This window comes from Lygodium microphyllum, chromosome 27, assembly GCF_053477565.2.
Source record: "Lygodium microphyllum isolate KBCC chromosome 27, Lygodium_microphyllum_v1.1.10, whole genome shotgun sequence".
Classification (NCBI taxonomy): domain Eukaryota; kingdom Viridiplantae; phylum Streptophyta; class Polypodiopsida; order Schizaeales; family Lygodiaceae; genus Lygodium; species Lygodium microphyllum.
The window spans coordinates 69385867-69393388 of record NC_141161.1 but is presented as its reverse complement, the minus strand read 5'-3'; positions in this window follow the sequence as shown (position 1 = coordinate 69393388).

Sequence of the window (7522 nt, the reverse complement as noted above, 5' to 3'; positions counted from 1 at the left end):
GGATGAAGAAATGGATGCTTTGGAAGCAAATGCTACATGGGAATTGGTACCTTTGCCTAAAGGTAAAAATGCAATTGGCTCTAAGTGGGTTTATAAGGTGAAGCACAATGCAGATGGTTCTGTGAACAGATACAAGGAAAGATTAGTAGTCAAGGGGTATGCACAAACATATGGCATTGACTATGAAGAAACATTCAGTCCGGTTGCAAGGATGGCAACCGTAAGAGCAGTCATTGCTATGGCTGCATCAAAGGAATGGTCTTTACATCAGATGGATGTAAAGAATGCCTTTTTGCATGGTGATTTGCAAGAAGAGGTCTATATGGAGCAGCCACCAGGTTATGAGCATGTTGTTCATCCTGAATTTGTTTGCAGGTTGAAGAAAGCCTTGTACGGCTTGAAGCAAGCACCTAGAGCATGATCTGACAAGATAGGACAGTATCTTGTCACTATTGGCTTTCAAATTTCCAAGGCAGATTTCTCACTTTATGTGAGAAAAACAGAGAAAGGTGTTATGCTACTTGTCATTTATGTTGATGATTTGATTATGATAGGTGACAGTGATGAAGATATCCTTCATGTGAAAATGCTATTGAAGCAGAAGTTTGAGATGAAGGATTTGGGAGAGCTGCGTTATTTCTTGGGCATTGAGGTGATTAGATCACCAAGTGGGATACAGCTCTTGCAGAGGCAGTATGGATTGGACATGCTGTCCAAATATGGGATGACAGGCTGTAAGCCTATTTCAGTTCCTTTGGAGCAGAATGTGAAGCTGAGCACAGATGCAGGTGAGCTTCTAGAAGACCCTACTATGTACAGACGCATAGTAGGAAGTTTGATTTATATGACTATTACCAGGCCAGATTTGAGCTATGTTGTTGGATTGGTAAGTCAGTTTATGCAGGCTCCAAGGAAACCACATTTGGATGCGGCTAGACGCATACTCAGGTATGTGAAGTCCACATTGCAGTATGGACTATTTTATGAGACTGGGGTTCAGATACAGTTGCATGGATACACTGATGCTGATTGGGCTGGTAGTATCTATGATAGACGATCTACCAGTGGATATGTGTTCTCTTTTGGGAGTGTTGCAGTCACTTGGAGCAGCAAGAAACAGCCTACAGTTGCCTTGTTGAGCACAGAGGCTGAGTACAGGGGTGCAGCAATGGCTGCATGTGAGGTAGCTTGGTTGCATAAGCTACTTTATGATATGCATCAGTCTACAGATGGGCCAGTTGTCATTTATTGAGACAACATGAGTAGTATACACTTGGCAAATAACCCAGTCTATCATGCTAGAACAAAGCACATTGAGGTGCATTATCACTATGTGCGAGAGAGGGTTTTACTAGGTCTTATTGATCTAGTTTATGTCAGCACAGAGGATCAGGTAGCTGACATATTCACGAAGGCATTGGGCGCAGAGAAGCTGCGCAAGTTCAGAGACCTGCTTGGTGTGCAGGAATTGGGATTGAGCTCGAGGGATAAACTTGGCAAATAACCCAGTCTATCATGCTAGAACAAAGCACATTGAGGTGCATTATCACTATGTGCGAGAGAGGGTTTTACTAGGTCTTATTGATCTAGTTTATGTCAGCACAGAGGATCAGGTAGCTGACATATTCACGAAGGCATTGGGCGCAGAGAAGCTGCGCAAGTTCAGAGACCTGCTTGGTGTGCAGGAATTGGGATTGAGCTCGAGGGGGAGTGTTGAGATATCGAGCTCCACTCGTGATACGCCAGGGTGACCGTTGTGTATTTATGTCACCGACTTGTCAGTTGCAGACGCGGTTGGTACACCGCCCATGAATAATAGCTACATGATAGCTATCCTTATCTACTCTAGTTCGTGGCTCAGTTAGTATGCCACCTTAGTTAGTTGAGTTTGGTTTGAGACCCATATATAGGGTTCTTCTATTTCTTTGTACTGGAGTTCTTTTTGGCTTACACAACTAAGAAGAGGAAAACTGTTTTCAGCCTCCACCCTTGTGTGTCTTCCCCCATTGTGCAAGCAAGAAAGCTTCAAGCGAGACTCCTTCCTTCTCTCCCACAATCTTGACATGGATCCCATAGGCGATAGCCCATCTCACCTACATCCCTATAACCAAGAAAGATGCATTTCATGGACTTAGAGTCCACCTTATTCCACTTGTCTTTGGGAACATGGTAGAAAGCCTCATAACCAAAGACACACACACACAAATGAGCATATGATGGAGGTTTTCTAGACCATACAGGGCATCACTTGGTATATGGGTCACTATGGGACCAGGTGGCCTTGGGATTCCCATGGGGTTGATGTCCATCCTAGGGGCAGCTAGCTTTGAGTCATTGGGTGTTGGTAGAGCTAATGGAGCTCCTCTTCTAAAGTTGGGCTGCCTATTCCCTGGGTAGTAGGGTTGAGTGTAGGGTTGTGGGTATGGGAGCCTTCTTGGAAATCGGTGTAGTGCAATGCATCATTTCCAAACCTATCATAGTTAGCACAAGGTTGTGATCTAGGGTTGGGACATTCAGCGATGAAAGATGATTCCCACCACAATGACACACTGCATGTGGGGGGTTGCACTGTCCTTTCTCAACATCTCTTATAACTTGACCAACTCTAACTTCAGGTCAGCTATTTCCTAGTTTTGGTCAATGTTTTTTCCCTTATCTTGCATGCCATGGCTTGTTGATTGATCAAACACTAAGGGTTATGGTTCTCTCAATGTTTCTCGAAGTGGTGTTCTCTTGTGGTGTGGCTCTTGAGCTTCTCTCCCTCGGCAAGTTGTCCATGTGTATTGCCTCTTCAAAGACCTTGCCTAACACGTCCCTTTGCAAGTTTTGGTTACTAGCTAAGGCCTTATAGAGTTCTTCGTTTTGGATTCCATTGGTAAACATGGTGGACATTGTTTTCTCATTGGGTCACTCTATCCCACTAGAATCCTCTTGTAGAGACTTCTTACATGAGTGATATCATCTCGAATTTCCTCGTCTTTTTGGTCGACATTCATCGACTTGACAATGAGGTTGTCTAGGTATCCTACTTTAGAAAACCTTTTAATGAAAAGGTCCTTCATGATATTGAAGCTAGTGCACTCTGTGTTGTCTAGGCTAGTGAACCAAGTTTGTCCCTTATCTCCTAGTAGGAAAAGTCCAAATGCTTGAGCATGTTGAGCGGGGTCCATGAGGCTATTTGCCTCCCACACCTGCTCAAACTACTCAACAAAGCTATAAGGATCATTACCTATCTGAAACTTCTCAAGTTGATTTACAACTATAGGAATTTGGTTTGACTTCTTGCATTTGGGGTGATTCCTAGTCTAGCTAGCAACGAAGTTGCTAGGGCTGATCCGCTTTGCTATGCAGTAGTGTTATCCAATAATCACTTTTTGAGGAGCTCACTCAACGTAAGATCATCCTCTAATGCTCTCTCCCTATCGGCATTTCCTTCGACTCTATTCCTACTTGTGATGGCTAGAACTCATTGGACCTCATTAAGCCCTATTTCTTAGCATAGAATCTGAGCACATTGCTCCCGATTGTAGCTGGCTAAGCATTGTAGGGAAACTCTTCCTAGCCTCCTTTCTTCCTTGATATTGGCTATGATTTCATCTATGGATCTCCCATAGTGTGCTATTTTTGTTTGCTAATCGTATCGTGATATGAGTTGTTGTATGTTGATTGAAAAATCTCCTAGGTCAATGTCTTGGTTGCCTATGTCCATGCTAGTTCCTACCATGCTAGTGATCTCTTGAACCACTAAGGTGTCAATGAGGGTGATTAGGTCAACTAAGGACAGTCTCTAATTGTGGTTTATTCCTTTCTTCACTCGGTTCTTAGGTGATTTGAGGCTATTCACTTCTGGGTGTCTTGGTTATTTTTGTAGTCCCAGAGGTGTTGCAAGTCCTATTGGTGGGTTTGTCTCTTAGCTTAATTTTCCTTTAGTGTGTATCTTGTTAATGAAATTACTTTGCCAATTTATGCCTACTCATGTACTCAAATGGTGCGATGCACATGAGCCATGCTCAATCAAGCTTTCAACTTTCAATGCAGGATGAGCTATACATAATCACGCTTTCCACTTTTCTCATGCACTTAAGTGCCTACAATGCAATATGTAACCTTTAATGAAATCATTCACACACCCACCATGCAATCAAATAGTGTCTCTACTGGGTAGCAAGTTGCAAGTGATCGGTTGATTTGGTCAATTCTTGAGCCTATTGGGTCAATGTCGTGTAGTGTTGATTAGTTATATGGCCACACTCGCAGGTCTGAGATCCAAATAGGGTCACTTGACATTTAGCTCACAACCTATGATATATTTGTGGATCTAGCTGGTCCCTAAGAATGTGTTCTAGTCCTAGTTATCATCCAATTCAAGCATTCGAGTTGCGGAGCTCTAACCATCCTGTCCTAGATTTGGCCTTTCAAGTGGTGAGTTTGGCTTATCGGAATGGTCAGGTCTAGGGGTGCCCATCCAATTCTGAAAAAAATGTGTCCGATTGGACAATTTGGTCGTCCGAGGCATCTGAGAATGGGCTGTCCAAGTGGACTGAAATGACTCAGTCATCCAAGTCTAAGTGGATTTGTCTATCCAAGTTTGAGTGGGACTAAGGATACTCAACCCAAGGGCCGATTAGACCATCTGAGGCCTGGGAGACGCCGTTCAAGTGGTGAAAAAAACATGTTGAGTGATAAAAAATCAATGGCCAATGATTCACTTAATCACACATAAGCCTAAATATAATCTTGTCCTCATTCATCAATCAACAGCAAGGAGGGTTCTAAGCATACCTAGAACCACCAAGGGCAAGGACACACAGATTTCTGCTACTCCTTTGGTCTGCTACTCTTCCTGGACCTATTGTTCTCTCTCTCTCTCAATCTCTCACAAACTCAAATGAGCTCTCCCCCCCTTTTCTTTCCTATTAATGCTCTATCTCTTTCTTCTCTTACTATCTATTTTCCTTCCCACTTATTCAAAATCTATTTCTCTTCCTAGATATTCAAAATCTTTTTTCCTTCCTTTCGTTGTTTCCCTATTTCCCGGTTGTTATAGAGACTTATATTTTCCTACTTCTTTCCTTATTTTCCAAACCGTAATGCATCCTAATAATGAAAAACAACATATTACTGATCTAACTAATGCTTCTAAAACTTCCAACACCTAAACTATCAAGTAGAGGAGATCAAACACCCTTCGACTCCCTCACTTTCTACCTAAACAAGAACCATTTTGGAGGCAAACTCCTACTTTGTTGCTTGATTCAGAGCGTACAAGCACTCAAGCTTGAATTCATTGGTCCCAACACAACGAAACCAAAATGTCATTGTTATCACTAGCAACTACCAAGACCCTACGGACTGCTTATCAAGTCAAGTGTTTCAAGTGAGTGGCTATAACGACCTCTCACATAGACGTGCATGCTCTCACACAAGGATATAGTGAGGTTACTGTTGAGTACAATCATTGTAGTCCTGCTCCTTGAATCCTTTGATGGCTCCATGATTCAAGATACTAGCTGAAGCAAGCTCCATCTCCATGCTCCAAGCTCTAACCTCCATAGCCATGCGGCGATAAAAGAGAAGAAGGAGAAGAAGAAGAGGAGAGGAGAAGAAGGGCTCCTCCACGGTCCCTCACTCTCACACTCACACTCTATACCTCTCACACTCCCTCTCTCATGCACAAGCAGGCAACAGTAAGAACAAGAAGAGAGCTAGCTTGCACATACACCAAGAATAAGCTTATCCATTCACTTTTTGACTTTTATACATGCCCTTCTCCCTTTTGGGACCCAACCCTTTTTCCATGACTGGCCATCCTACCTTGGTCCTCTTTTCCACTTTCTTTCCTATTCTTTGCATGTTCTCATGGCTATTTTACATGTGTCTTTTCATTTACAACTTTGGCGCTCTTTTACAAAGGGAAAAAGTGTGCTTTATTTCTTGCGTGTTTGATTTTTAACATTTTTCCCATGCTTTTTGGTCTTCTTTTTCCAACAAGCTGTCTTTTCATGCTCCTTCATAAGTCTCTTTGCACCTTGTCTTGTTCTGTGCCTTAGCACCTTGTGTCGTTCTACGGGTTAACACATGATGACTGAAATGCATGTCTACTAAAAAGAGGAGGAAGGTTGTTGCAACAATACATGGTGGATGCATATTGTAGTATTGAACAATGCAAGCTTCCATGGTGTTATCAAAATCAGTCAACATTGCATGCAAAATATTACCAGACATGGTTTGTGGTGCAAACAATTCTGATGTTCTTGTCACGGGGGCAAATTTTGGTAAGAGAATTGTTCTTCCTTCCTCTTTCATCAGTGTCTCGAGGTTCATGCATCAATTGTATCAAGATGCAATGGGAATTGTGCATGCAAAAGGGAAAGCCCAATCTTTTTATAACTTTTACATGCAACCCAAACTGGCTTGAAATTTGACTAGCACTATTGCAAGTGCAATTAGCCCATGACCGCCTCGACTTTACTACTCACATCTTCCATGCAAAGCATTTAATGCACATGCTTATTAAGAAAATACTATTTGGTGTCATAGCTAGATATGCTAGTGTTGTAGAGTTTCAAAAGAGGGGATTGCCACACTCTCATACTTTGTTGATTTTGGAAGAGCTATTCAAGCCTTCCACAATAGAGCATTATGACAAAATGGTTCGCGTAGAGCTACTAGATAGAAAATTTTCATGTGTTGTATGAGACAATTCTTATATGTGACATACATAGTCCGTATGGGCCATTCAATTCACATAGTCCATGTATCAGCGAAGGAAAGTGTATAAAGGGTTACTCAAAAAATTGTGTTCATGATGAGACCATCATAAATGATACTAGTTATCTAGTTCAAGAAGCTTCTTCAAGTGGTAAACCTCTCCATATAATTAAATATTCAATGATAGAGCAAGAGCAAAGCTTGTATCCATGCTATTGGTGTACAATTCAAGACTGGAATTTTTGTATCCAATGTAAACATCCTACCATTTCTTTTGCCTTTAGCAATGAGTTTGCCTCATTGACTATACTCTTCAATGTAGCATCCATCTCTATTGAATCTAACTTGTAGATTCTGTTCAGTCATTTGTCCCACAGAAAGCTAGTTCTTGGTAATGGAGGGTATATGTAACACATCATATAGACTCTCTTTTTTGTCACTATGCATCATTAAGGGAACGGTACCTGTATGCTTAATGTCATGCTGTGTATCATCCCCTGTGTCCATGAGCACCTTCTACCAATGTGTTAAACCACTATCCATGAGTGGTTAGATGCCCCTGAGTCTATATGCCATACATCATCTGCTTTGCCTTGTGTAGGCAACCCCTTCTTCACATGTTGCATAGTAAACAACCTATCATCCTCTTGCATACCACTAGAAGAGGCATAATTACCATGTTGCCTTCCTCTTGCTCTCTAATCATTCTACTTCTTGTAGCAATCTTTAGCTGCATGCCCATATTTGCCACAATAATGACAACCCTTATTTGCATTTGATTGTTGTCCATGGCTCATTTGGGGCTACTGCC